Genomic DNA, 15,156 nt, shown 5'->3' with positions numbered 1-15,156 from the left:
ACCTTTCTCTTCTTTCATTCCCTCATATTATCCATTATTATCTAAGCTTCTGTGAATAGTGAAAGAGCAAGTTTACTGTATAGAGTAACCAGTCTAGTTAATGTCATAAAATTAGCTATATTACTATTTTAGCAACAATCACATTATTTTATACTATACTATACTATACTATACTATACTATTACATTATAGACAATACAATTACTTTTTTTGTTTTGCTTTGTTTCTTGAGACTGGATCTCACTATGTAGTTCAGGTTGGCCTTGAACTCATTAAATAGCCCAGGCTGGACTTAAATGCATGGTGATCCTCTTGCCTTAACCTCCTGAGTGCTGGGATCACAGGCATCTATCACCGTGCCCAGCTCTAGAATGACATTTTTATCCCCAGTGCTGGAGATCAAACTTAGGACCTTGCTCCTGCCAGGCAGGCATAGCACCCCTGAGCTACATCCTGGGCCCCTCTAGAATTACTTTTGAGACATGGAACCCTTCCTCATGAAACTACATAGTTGGAGATACTGGACAAAGGATGTGTGCTAAGTGAATAATATTTTCTTGAAAGAGAAATCACTTTAACTTGGGGCCAGACCTGGTTACAACTTATATACCTTCTCTACTTAACCCTTAATATGTACACAAATCAAGAGTTGTTATCCCTATTCCAGAAACACTTCAACTATCCTGTATTTATTGGGAAAGAATACCAATGATTTTCACTAATAGTGATAAATGATTTTGGAAATATATCAGCCCTCCCTCACTTAAAAGGAAAACCAACAATTTCAGACACCAACATTATAAAAAACTAATAAAATACACAGCACAATACATCAGTCCCATGCTTTTGTTTTTCTTGCTGTAGTCAGGGTCTGTAAGGAAATTAGGTTTAACAGAGAACACATAATTATAGGATTATTTTTTATATTTACCCAAGAAGTCAAATATGGAGGGGTGAAAGAGTTTAGCCACACACTAGAAGCCCAAGAATATAGGCAATGGCCTGGATCCCAGAAGTTTCCCACACAGGTCCAGCTAAAGGCTTAGAGGCCAAGGCAACGTCCTTCAAGAGTGCAGCCAGTGGCCTGGAGCCCACGGCAATGCGTCACACGTGTCCGTATTGAGGATCTACACCTGAAAGGCCCAAAGGCCAGTGGTAGAACCCATAAAACCTATGCTAGTGTGGTGAGGGATTTGTGCCACCAAGATGAGAGATCTGTACTGGAGCCAGGAAGTGATACTCTTGGTGATGACCAGAGCTCCTCTGACAAGAACAGCAGCCATTCCCAGTGACAGCAAGACCTCAAGCTCCTCCTCCAATAACAGCCAAGTTCACATCAGGAAAACCATCCGCAGCAAGCTTCTCCTAGAAAACTCAACAACCCACTCTTCCCTTCCAATTCTCTTTTTATGGCTACTGGCAACGATCCTTAGGTGGATCCTGCACGCCCAGACTACACTGATTCAGTTCAGCTGGGCGTGACAAGTTGACCATTAGTTAATCCACCACACTTGTGAAATCTAATTTCATTAAAATGTTCAGTTTCTCTGCTTCAAAAATATCATACAATCATTAAGTTTAAAGGGTGTAGAAAAGATTTCTATAACCATCTATAGTCTATAGACAATCTTAACATTTTGACACATTTTCTCATTTTATTCATGCATTTTACCACTGTTGAATTGTTACATAATTTGCTTGTTGAATAAAATGTTTTCTTTCCATTCAAAATATATAATGGGAAAACAAAAATTTTCCATAACTCTATTGTTAGGTAACCCCAGACGACACTTTTTCAAAAATTACACAAGTGGTTAGAAATTTTAGAAAGCATACTGCTATCAGTGCACATATATCAGTATTCACATTGTACAGATTATCTAATATCCAAAAATTTTATTTTTTCAATTATTTCAAATTATAAACAATATTGTGTCTGATATTTTTATGACTACATCCCAGTATCATGTGAAAATGGCTGGATGCATTTTCACCAACATTGTAAATTATGATTACACTAATCTAACACAAAATACACACTATATAAAATTTACCTTAATAGGCAAGAAAAAAATTTACAAAAATATGTTCAAAAATAGCTGTAGCTGTTAATCAAGAAACTCCTGTCATATGCTCTAAGATCCCAAGGAGACAAAAAAAAAAACAAAAAAAAAAACAAGCTGCTTAAACTGAAGACCCCTTTTGAAAATCACAATGTCAGATATGGCAAATTAAAATACTCCAAATTGGAAGTAATGATTTTCTGTTGAACTTACTGTCTTATAGACCACTTGGTGCTGTGTAAATAATAAAGTAAATAATAAAGTAAATAATAAAGAATACTGTTTGCATTTTGGTCATTGGTGATTAACTTAAGCAACTCAGAAGTGAACCAAAAAATAAAGAATCGCTCATTATCTGAAGATAATGAAAGCATGAAAAACGATGCAAAGCTGAAGGGGGGAACTAACTAATCCTGAAGGATTAATGCAAGAAACAGAACAAAACCATAGGAAAAAAATCTTCAGGAATTTTCAAGACAATTTTGTATCCCTAAGAGAATAAAACAAGCTAATGTGAAAAAAGGTTTAATCATAAAAGGAAAGAATTGGCGGACAATACACTGTGTGACATAATTCTATATAAAGATGATTACCAAATTGAAAAATAACTCCTTTGAAAGTAAGCTCAAATATAACACAGTAGGATATGAAGGCAGAAATTTAAATGCTCACGTTAAAGTATGCTTTTATGTTTTGAGTACAGTAAGAGGAAAGACAGAAAGGTTGTGGAAGAGCTCCACCATAGCCAAGGAGAGGCGAGCAGCACTCACAGGCTTCTCTGTGTCCTTCACCTCGTTCAGCAGGTGTGCAGCTGCATGGGGGCTATGGAGACCAACCATTGCAATACATCTTGAGCCAGTGAGTGACCAGGTGAAACCCAGAAATATTGGTAGCTAAAATAACAAGTGAGGCTGCTGCTTACCCTGGCACAACAGTCTACACAGGTTCAGAGAGCATGCCATTTTATGAGACTTACAAAATTCTACAGGGGAAGAAGTAGATGGAAATAACTGCCACTCCATGCCTGCCTGGCCTAGAGGCCACCACTTTCAGTACTAGGTAGGACTGAGTAGTCTTCTGGTGGGACTTTGACCTCAGATACTGTGGTATTTGTCAGGCAGGTCCTCACCAGTCCTAAGCATTACTGGAAATGTGAGGCAGAGAGAGAGACTGAGAGAGCCGTGGCACAAGTGGGAACCACAAGGGCTGGGGGACATCAGAGTAGGCCATGGTAGCATTGTTTGGCTGTTGCTTTCTCAGGCTCGGGTGCCTCAGGAGCTGCAAACTGGAGAGGGACTGAGTGAGCGGCAGCATGGCCATGAGCTGGGAGCACCACCATGACCTGGGCATTTCTAGCTAGGGCTGTTGTATACTTGATCCCGGGTGGGTGCCAGTGGAACAAGAAGGTACAGAAAGACTAAATGATCTGTGATGCAAATAGGAGCCGGGTACACTGGGAATGGAAAGAGGTGGCCTGGGTAGCACTAGCTATGGCAGCTGGTAGAAGAGCACAGCCTGGGAGCCTAGGGTGACACTCATCGAAGAGAGCAGCACAAATGCCCTGTTGCCTCTAGAACACTAGAGGCTCCTGCGCATAACTGACAAAGGAGACACTCTGGGATACTCATCCTAACCAACAGTGCAGGCTCACTGTCTCCATTATAAACATTCCCACAGTGGGGTTTAATGTTCCTGATTTTGTTTGTTTTACTTTCCTTGTTTGTTGTTCATTTGTTTTTCTTAATCAGGCTTGGTCTTTTTATGTTGGAGGGGCTGTGTATATGTATTAGTTTCTGCTTTTGCTGTTACATTGTTCTATGTTTTGTTATATTTTCCCACATCAGTAATTGCTTCACAGTTCTATCTATTTTACTGCTAGTTCAATAATTCGAGTTAATCTTTCTATCTCTTCTCTCACTTCCCATTTATATTACATTCTTTTCTTTTCCTTATTTTTGTCATATCTTCTTCTATATCTCTGCTCTTCTCTTTTTACTTTTTCTCTATTTTACATATATTATTGATATTAAACTGAATATAATTACTATTTAGTTTTCTCGAGATTATTGTATACCATTATTGTTCATCTGTTTTCCTGAGTTAGTGAAATAGTAGAGATTTCTTATACAAGTTTTTAATTATATGATAATTCATGGTGTGCTTCTCAATTGTTAATGTTACTGTTAGTTTCTCCTTCTTCCCAAAGCAGTCCTAAGTACTGTACCTAACACTCAGAAGAGACTGAGTGCGTACTTTTACACTAAGACATACACAAATCTCAGGACACATCACAAAGAGAAACGTACTTACTCAGAAGAGCCACACACAATGGTGGCAGAGGCATCCATCCCTCTTGATCTGCAAACTTCAACACAAAAATACCAGAATCACGAGAAAACAAGACAATAAGATGTATCCAAAAATTTATAACTCTCCAAAAGCTTATCCCACAGATATTGAAGTGGGTGAAATTCAAGAGGAATAATTTGAAAAATTTATGGAAAAAATAATAAGATCAAAGAAAAGACAAATAAGTAGCTCAATGAATTAAAGAGAATGAAGGATGTAAAAGGCTAGTAAAAAGAGATAAATATTTGGAAACAAAAAAATGTAGAAATCCTGGAAATGAAAATCATAAATATACAGATTTTTTTGAAAAATCAATTGAAAGTTTTGGCAGCAGGGATAGTGAATCAGAAGAAAGAATATTAGGACTTTAATTTTGTTTTGTTTTGTTTGTTTTTTTGTTTGTTTGTTTTGAGACACGGTCTCACTATGTAGTTGGGACTGACCTGGAGCTATAACATTCTGCCTCTGGCCCTCAAAAGGCTCATGTTAATCTCACTATGCAAAATGCATTTAGTCCAATTTAAGAATTGCTAGAGTCTTAACAGTTCCATTACTGTTGAATAGTCTAAGTCTAATGCTTTCTTTGAGACTGAAGGCAAACACTTACATGTGGGCCTCTATTAAAAGCAAAGGGAAAGTTAAATACTTTTAACATAAAAGAGTAAAGGGTAAAGATTCCAAAAGGGAGGAATGAGAGATAGAAAGAAATGGGCAAAAGCAAGACTGAAGACCAGCCAGACAATCCTTAAATCCTATAGCTCCACGTCTGTTACTCAGGCAAGTCATGTTGAGATGTTGGGTACCCCCAACACTGCTGATTAGTCCATATGGCCTCTCTCAGGAAGACCTTACTCCTCAGCCAATGTTCCACATTTCTGGCATCTCCAACTACCTGGGATCTCCACTGCACCTTCAGCTTCATTCTTACACCCCACACACTATCTTCTCAAGTACACTTTGCCCCGCCCCCAATCCTTCCTCTGAACTCTGGATGAAAGCCTCAAAGACTCCACACCTCCTGCATTCTACATGCCTAAAAGCCAGCACCAGGTGTATTATGGCAAGTTTTACGGCCATCTTGAGTAGCTGCCTAACATTCCTGGATCTTGGCTGCAGTAATTTCTGAGTACATGCAAAGCTGAAATCATGGAAATATTTCCCTAAGGGGCACTAAATGACTAGGGTGCCTTGAGACTCTCTTCTCAAAGCAAAGTCTGACCTCTTTGAGCAAGCAAGAGTGCATTCTCATAAATTTCTGAAGTGCTTTTATGGCATCTTTCCTATTGTTCGAATGCAGAGAATTTGATTTATTTTTCTTTTTTTGTACCAGGGATCAAACTCAGGAACTTATGCTTGCAAGGCAGATGTGGTGCCACTGAGCTAAATCCCTGGCCCTAAATTTGGTTTTCTTAATGCTAGTATTTTCAGGAACCATGCTCACTTTTACGCCAACATCATGGGTATTTCCATTTCTTTTTATTGAGTTTATTGGTACATTTTAGGTATACGGTACAGTACAGTTACATTCATTACTGGGATCTTGTACGTTTACATGACAGGTCGTGGTTCTCAGTTTTCCCCTTGTCCCTGCCCTCCCTTCACCCCTCCTCCCCTCCCCATTTACAAGCACTTTATTTCCATTTTTTCATTTTCTCATATTTTTTCTTTTGCCTTATTCCCTTTCCCCTACCCTTCCCACTTTCCCTACAACTTTATCCCTCTTCTCCTATTTCACATTGTTAATTATCCCATTAGGATCTTGAGTGCTATTATAGTTTATTCACACCAGAGAAACTATTCGGTATTTACACATGTGAGACTTATTTATATCACTTAGGAGTATATCCTCAAAAGGTATCCATTTTCCTATTAATGAATCTAATTTCTCTTTCTTTATGGCTAAGCAGTATTCCATTTTATAGAAAAACCACATCTTCTTTATCCAGTTTCCAACTGTCCATCCCTGTTTTTAAATCTTCTCTGGAACCTGTCAGGTCCTGAGAATAATGCTAGGCTAGCCTACCAAGGAACATGTGGGACATGGCCAGTCATCCCAGCTAAGGCAATCCTCAGATGGCCCAGAGCCAGCTGACTCACCCTCACTCTAGGACAGCCGAGGCTTGTCTGGTCCACAGCAGACAGCAGATGCAAATGCCCATTCAGCTGAGACCAAAAAAAGTGTCTAGCCAACCTGCATACCCAGATGCAGGAAGAAATAGTTATTTTATGCCACCAAGTTTAAGGCAATTTATTATACAGCAATGGCTAACTGCTACAGAAAAATAAAAAGTATATATATTGTTCATCACAAAAAGCTGATGTTGCAGGAGGGAGTTTACATGTGTCAGCAGACATTTGCAGCTACAGATCCCCCGGGATGTTAGGTTCCAAGAGGAGCTTTGTTGAAATATGAAAAACTCGCCGGGGATTTAGCTCAGTGGTGTTGCCGCCTGCCTCACAAGCGCAAGGACCCGAGTTTAATCCCTGGTACCCCCCAAAAATATGAAAAACTCAAGACATCAATAACATCATTTGGGGGAATTTTATTCTAACTGTGAGAAATGTACCTGAGGAGGGTGAAGACATTGTGATAACAGTGGTATTTGGGAAAATAAATTGTCTCAATAAGTTTTGGTAATGTAACTATGAAATTTAAAACAACTACTAAGTAAAAGTCCTAAAAATGGAAAAGGCATAGTGTAAAAAAGTATTTTAAAATCTGGAAAAGAGGCAGGAGTTTATCAGGAATTCGGCTTTATGGGTCCAGCAGAACTCTGCCACATGGTGACAGAGTTACTTGCAGCTTTACCTCCTGCTAGGAACTTTGGTGACAGAGCCATCAGAAAGAAGTATAGGGGAAGAAACACAAGTAGAAAGTAAAGAACTTGTTTAGTTGGGGCAAACGTGCTATAGAAATTAATTCATGATATCAGTAAGAAACTACAACGTTTTTTGTTTTTAATTTCATGGAATGAACTAGCTCGATTCCAGGGAAGTAAGGGCCATATTTACCGAACTGGAACCAAAGGCTCTCTTGAGTCACGAGTCTTGGAACAGCTGCTAAAAACTTCCAGGAGAGCCCAAGATCAAGGACTACATCCTAGTATGGCCCAACCAACTCTCAGGAAGTGGAGGATTCCTTTTCATCTGGTGGGGAGGAACCAGGTAGTACAAAACTTGAGGAAAAGTTTTAATTAAGGTGATGGTAACCTGAACAGTTATTACAGTAGAAGTGTAAGGAAATCTGTGCTTTAATGTGAGGGATTAATAGAATTCCTCAAGTGAAAGGATTTCAATACATGGTCAAAATGTCTCATTTTCAATAAACATTAAATGCTTGAAGGTTTCAGGGTCAGAAATGAAGTTATTTCCCATAGTTTTGTGAGCAGAATATTTCTGCTGCTTGAAAATGTAGGTGTTCCCTGATAGAAAACAATTAGGTCAGGACCACAAATCTTCTGAGACAGATGTCCCAATTTAGCAGTTGCGGAGGACTCTGAGAAAGCAGAATGAGTGTACGGAACAAATTGAATGAAAGTAAAGGAAGGAGCAGAGGCTTATGTATGAGGTAGTGAGGACCAAGCTGACTAGGGCGGACCATCCACACACAAGTAGAGAGCCGAGAGACGGTCATGAAGGTAAGGTCACAGGGGACTTGGATGTCACATGTAGATGTTTAGATTTGATTGGGAAAATGGCGTTGTACGTTTTTGAGTAACACGAGGAAGGTGATACTTAAGAAAATTAATCTGACAGCGAACAACAAGATAGACAGGAGACATGAGGTATTGAGAGGTTGGTGGAAGGACCTAAATTGTAGATGAGATTCCACGCAAGAGGAGTGTGTAAGGCACCAATACCAGACACATGTAAAAGCAGATATTGTTCTCTATTTTTATTATAAAATTACATGTTTGCTTTAAAATTACAATAGTAGAAAAGCACATTAATTAAAATATATATGTACATATACATACATTCATGTAATCATTATTTAAAATGATAATACAAACTTCTAATTGAGTATATGAAAAAGGAATGTATATACTTTGACAAACACAGCAAGAAAGTACAAGAGTAATGAAAATCCATAAAAATAAATGAACAGTACCAAATTATAATAAATAAGAAAAGTGTGTGAATTAAAAGGCAGACATTCCCAGATGGAGTAAAAAACATCATCATGTGCTATTGCCCCACCAGGGATTAAACTCAGGACCTTGCGCTTGTGAGGCAGGTGGAGGCACCACTGAAGTAATTCCCCGGCTCTCATGTGCTATTTTGAAAAGATCCATCTAACAAAAAGCAACAGAGAAAAGTTAAAAATATGGAAATAGATGATATAACAGTTACTGGTAACAGAACAAAGCAGACAGAGCTAATAAAAAAAAGACAAAAAGGATTAAATGAGGCAAAGAAGGTAACTTTATCCAGTGAGCAAAGATAATCTAGTAAGACTCATGAACCTTAATGCACTGAATAAGTGTTTCAAATACATAAGGCAAAAAAAAAAGATTAGAAATAGGAGACTGATAAAATAAATAGGAGAGTTACATACTTTTGTCAGAAATTGTAAATCAAGCAGACAAAAAGAGAAAAGTTGAACAACAACATATTTAATATGTCAAAACATGACATAATGGAACCCCTCCAAAAGAAAATATTTTGTTTACTTCAATTTCCCATGGAACATTTATTTTAAAATTGAGTACATATAGGACACAAAGAACATACTCCAAAATGTATGACTCGTGCTGGAGACATTCTCCATACATGAGCCAGTATATGTAGTAATTAAGAAGAAAAGGACAGAAAAACAAAACATCAACTAAAACCCAACCATACAGAAATAGATATATTTCCAAGTAGCTCTTGGACTGAAAAGAAAACAAAAACTTTTACTCCATATGAGGTGACAAAACAGGCCTATGAAAATTCTGCGTGTGAATGAGTACTATGAGGTATAATAAAACACGAATTTGGAGGAAAATTTATAGCTATACTGCATTAATTTTAAAACTAAAAAGATTGAAAAATAAACATGAACTGAAAGAACTGGGTAAAAAGATCAAATAGAAAATGTAAAAAGAATAACAGCAGGGGATTTAGCTCAGTGGTTCTGCTGCCTGCCTCGAAAGCAAAAGTCCTGAGTTCGATCCCTGGTACAAAAAAAAAAAGTCATTTGGCCAAGTGGTTTTCAAGACTTTTTGAGCTGGGATTTAGCTCAGTGGTTCTTCAGCCTGCCTCTCAAGTGAAAGATGCTGAGTTCAATTCCCGTTACCAAAAAGAAAAAAAAAATAACAGCATAAAATATTTTAAAACCACAAGGTATTAAAATAGGTAACTGAAAATAAAATGTACAAACCTCTAGAAAGTCCTATCAATGAAAATAGCATGTGGCCACATTAGAAAATATAATGTGCATCTTCCAGTAATACACTTTAAAATCTAGAAGAAATGGATCAGTTTTCACCAAATTACTTCAGAAGTGGTGCCATAGAAAACTGCGATTAACTAATAATCACAGAAGCAACTGAACAACTATTTAAAGTTCTAGCCCACAAACAAGGACCAGAACAAAATGGTTTCATCAGTGCAAGGAGCAGTTCACATCTCAGTTACTTACACTGTAGAAACAGGGGAAAAGTTCAGTTCATTCAAAAGGGGAACCTAAACCTGAAATCAAGAAAGTGGCATTATACAAAGGAAATGAGTTTCCCAACCAGTAAGTCTGGCACACTGGTGTCCTATGGCTAGGTTTCATGTAAACTGTAATCTCAAACTCATACAGCCTTTGGGCATCCAAGCAATGCCCGGGAAGTCAGTTGCATCTGTCGATTGGCCCCAGAATGCCATAATGTACTAAAGGTAAGAAGGCACTACTATAGGCACTTATGAACACAGACTTTTATATCCTAAATTAAACAGAAACATCACTCTCAAGTAAATTTTATTCTAGCAATGTAAGAAGAGCTCAACATTAGGCAATTAGCTGCATTCACAGATTAAAGAGAATAACCATATTATCACCTTGATAAAGCATTTTAGTAAGATTTCATATTCATTTCTCATAAAATTGTAAGATGATCAGGAATAGAAGGGCATTTCCTTAACTTGAAAAAGGGAATACATCAGCAACAGCAGCAATTATAATAGAATAAAACAAGGCAATTCTATCAAAGTAGAAAAACTAAAAAAGAAGGTGGTTGCCCACTCTTCATTGATCAACATTATATGCACTGTCCTGAAAGTCATAAAATCTTTATCAATGTGCTGAAAGTAAAAACTTAGATATAAACATTAGCAAAAGAAAGACAAGTGCTTTGACATTTACAGCTGATATGACTGGGCGAATAGGAACTGAAAATAATCAACTGTAAAAAAAGCGATTAGAACTAGAAAGCATTTAATACAAGGCCTGGGTAGAAGATAAATATTAAAAACCAACAGATTTTCTATATAGGATTGACAATGTATGTTAAAAATGAAGTTGTAGCACCATCAACAATAGGCAGGACATACAGTTCATCAAGTGGTGAGTGGATAAGCGAAATGTAGCAAGAGGTACACAATCCACATACTCAGACATAAAATATGAATGAAATCCTGTCGTCTGCAGCAACATGGATGGGACTGAAGGTTATTATGTTACGTGAAATAATTCAGGCGCAGAAAGACAGTTATTGCATGGTCTCACTCATGTGTGGAATATAAGAAAACTGAGAGAAGAGTGGTTGTTGCCAGAGACTGGGGAGAGTTGGGGGGAAGAAAGGCACAGGAAGAGGTTAATTGATGGGTACTAAGTTATAGTTAGTGGAGGAATTGATTCCAACATTCTATAGCACTGTATGGTAACTATAGTCTATAACAATTTATTACATACAATTTATTATATATTTCAAAATAACTAAAAGAATCCAAAAGGTCCCAACATAAGTACCTGAATAAATGGGACTGCTAATTACACTTACGGGATCACTACAGATTGTAAAATTGCATCAAACTGTCACATCAAATGCCTCCAATATGTACAAAAATTATGTTCCACTTAAAAATAAATCTATATACAATAAAATATAGTCCTGTTTACATTGGAGCAAAAATAATTATAAAATATCAAAGAAAAAGCTTTAAAAGGTGTAATATCTAAATAAGGACTAGAGAAAAATTAATTAATAAGAGAAATACACTATGTTCTCAGAAGCAAAACTCATTATCTTACTTATAGTAATTTCTGATCTGCTACTTGTAAAGTCTGAGGCATTTCCAATGGACTTTTTTTAAAACAAAGTTCATTCTAAAATTTTTCTAGAAAAAAAGTGCACAAAAATAGTTGAGAATATTCTGGAAAAAAGAGAAATCATGAAGGGAGAGTGACCTTATCATATTTCAAAATATGATACTACAATAATTAAAACAGTGATGTATTAGTGCAATACAACTACTATCAATGGAAGAGAGGAAACATAAGTTCATGATAAATCAGTATGGATGGAATCCAGTTGAATAAGTTGTGAATCTGGCTATCTCTTTCCCAAATAATAAATTAAATTCCTACTTTCCATCATATGCAGATATACACAGAGAAACTAAATCCACAGAGATTAATGCACTAAGTATTTTTATAACCTTGGTGCTGCAGAAGCCTACCTAAGTATGAGACAAAAGCAAGAAATTATTTTAATAACTTCAAATGTTTGTCTACATAATTAAATATTATTTTGGTAAATAAAACCATAAATAAATATAAAACACAAATGATAAATATGTGTAATGTATACTGGACACAAGGATATCAACTAATATCCAGAGGTATCTACAGATTAATAACAAATAAAAAGACAATACAGCAGAAGTATATGCAAAGGATAGGAACAAAATATTTCCAATAGTAGAAGCACAAATAGCTAATACTAAATGTATGAAAGGATGCTAAATTTTAGTTGTTAATGGGGGGATGATTTGAAAGAATAACACGGTATTTTTCCCATTCAAAATATTGTCAAAGGGCTGGGGATTTAGCTTAGTGGTTCTGCCACCTGCCTCACAAGTGCAGGGACCTGAGTTCAATCCCTGATGCCAAAAACCAAAAACAAACAACAAAATATTGTCAAAAAATATTTTTAAATCATAGTGTCCAGCATGCCAGGAAGGCAATGTAGCTCAAACACTTTGATGTAGATAGATTCTATTTCCAAGGTACTGACTTATAAAAATACATCTAAAGGTGCGAACATTAGATTTTGAAGGAAGATTTGTAGGAGTATCTGTAATAGTAACAAATTGTTAACAACTTAATGATCAATTATTATGTGGAAAAACTTTAATAAATGATGCAGTACATACTACTGAGAAATACCCTGTAGCTGCTTTTAACATGACTTCCTATTGGATAGGAAAAAGAAATTTGTACAATAATACATGTAGAATGATTTCATTTTATACAACACATAACATACATCAACAGAAAAGGTAGTAGGAGCATACAAAGCAGATAATCATGGTTACTTCTGCGCACTGAAATTAGAAAGGGAACATTTTCTATTATTATTTTATATACTATTGCCTTTTTACTATTCATAATAAGCGTGTATTGCTTTTGTAACAATAAATATAAGCTTACTATATAATATTTGAACTTTATGCACAAAAATACATATATATATAATATATGAACAATAAGGAAATTTAAAAAACAAATTTGAAACATCATTAAATAGAGGTAATTATTATTAGCATGTCAATACTCTTCTGCCCTTGTTAGGCATTTTAAACATATGTTAGGTCTTGTCATTCTGGACTGATTTCTGAATATACCCTTAATTTTTCCTACATTAAAAACACTTTAAAATAAAATTTTAGCTAATTTTTTTAAATTTCAAAGGTAATATATGTTCAAAATAGAAACTTTTGAGAACAGAGTCAAAAGACAATAAAATTCACATGTTATCTCACCACCTACAAATAAAGTCATACACAGAATTAAATTGTGCTCACTCATCCATGCATGATCCTGTTTTTATAAGTTGATGTGTTTTTCACTTCATTTCAAAAATAACCATTAAATTATTAAATAATCAATAAAATTTTAATTAAATAGTGACATCCAACCATTCACCCAAATGACCCAAGCACTATTTATTAACAATAGTCTAGGGCCGGAGATTTAGCTCAATGGTTCTGCCGCCTGCCTCACCAGTGCCAAGGTCCCAAGTTTGATCCCCAGTACAAAAAAACAAAACAAAACAAAACAATATTCTAAATCCATCTGTATGATCTTCCCTATTCTGACTCTGCTTTTTCAACACTCATGGGCATTATCCTGAATTTATTGATTGATACTTATTTGCGTTTTATTGTTATTTATATCCATATATTTGTATCCTAAATAATAAATTAATTAGTTTTTATGTCTGGGAATAATATAAAAGGATATCCTTTGACATGTGGTCCTTGGGGACTTTGTGTTAATTTAAAATTCTAGAAGTAAAATCTACTATCACTATGTGTAGATCTAAATTTATGTCACTTCTACATAATATTCCACTGTTTAAATATACTATAATTTATCTATTTTCTGCTTTGGAGTCTTTTTTACTAACATTTTAGTGCATATCTTCTGGCTATTTTTCTGAGTATGCTTATATAATTTTCCTTCTACAAAGCATGATTATACATACGATGACATCATCTATTCCTCTCACTCATGAGACCTTGTGATTATATTCCTTTTTCATTTAATATTCTTCTATGGTATGAATTTAAATGGCTGGAACATATGCCATCCCATTGTTATAATTTTTTAACCACTCCCAAATACTGAAAATTCAAATCACTTGTAATATTTTGCTATGATAACCAAAGTATTTCTCCTTTGGCTCAGTAATTCTCTCTTTTGCTTTTTACCCAAAATAATATCTGAACAAATTTATACATAATAATGTGCTAGGTCACCAAGTAGAATGACATGGTGTGTGTTCCGGACAACTTGTTCAATACACATACGCATCACAGCAACTTTGTATAATACCACATATAGAAGGAACTTGATGGTCACTAAAAGGACATGGAGTAAAGAAATTATATGTTAAAATTATAACAATTATAGAGCTACTGACATGGAGAGTTACTTATAAATTACTGCTAAGTTAAAAATGTAGATCCAATGGTAGAAGGATTCCATTTTATGAAAAAATATAAATATACCCTTGCAAAAGTCTAAAACACCAAAATCTTTACAGTGATTATTTCTGGGCAATGAGATTATTTGAAAATTTAATATTTTCACTTTATTTATATTTTGAAGAGTTTTCAACAATAAAAATTGATTGCATATACAATATAAAGATAATTAATTTGTGCACAAGTATCAATATATTTTGACTGAATAGAAAATACCTTTACATTGTAAGGACATTGGGTAAAAATACTAAGAATATAAAGAAGAAGACAAAAATCACACATAATCCTTCTCAGCCAGTCATAAGGAGTTCACAATCTCTGATCAGGTTACATCTAGTCATTTGTCCCTGGTTATGTATTTTAAAATAGGTGAAACCACATTTTATATCACCTTGTATGTGGATTTTTCACTCAATGTTGTATAAAGAGCATGCCCTAAGTATTTTAATGGAATAATATTACATCACATGTGAATAGCCCATTTACTTAATCATTCCCTTAAAGCTAGACTCAGATTTTTTTTTTTTTTTTTTACCGGGGGTCAAACTCCGGCTTGTGCTTT

This window comes from Fukomys damarensis, unplaced genomic scaffold, assembly GCF_012274545.1.
Source record: "Fukomys damarensis isolate Sample0158 unplaced genomic scaffold, DMR_v1.0_HiC HiC_scaffold_39, whole genome shotgun sequence".
Taxonomy (NCBI): domain Eukaryota; kingdom Metazoa; phylum Chordata; class Mammalia; order Rodentia; family Bathyergidae; genus Fukomys; species Fukomys damarensis.
The sequence above is the reverse complement of the archived record's forward strand: the minus strand, read 5'-3'. Positions refer to the sequence as shown.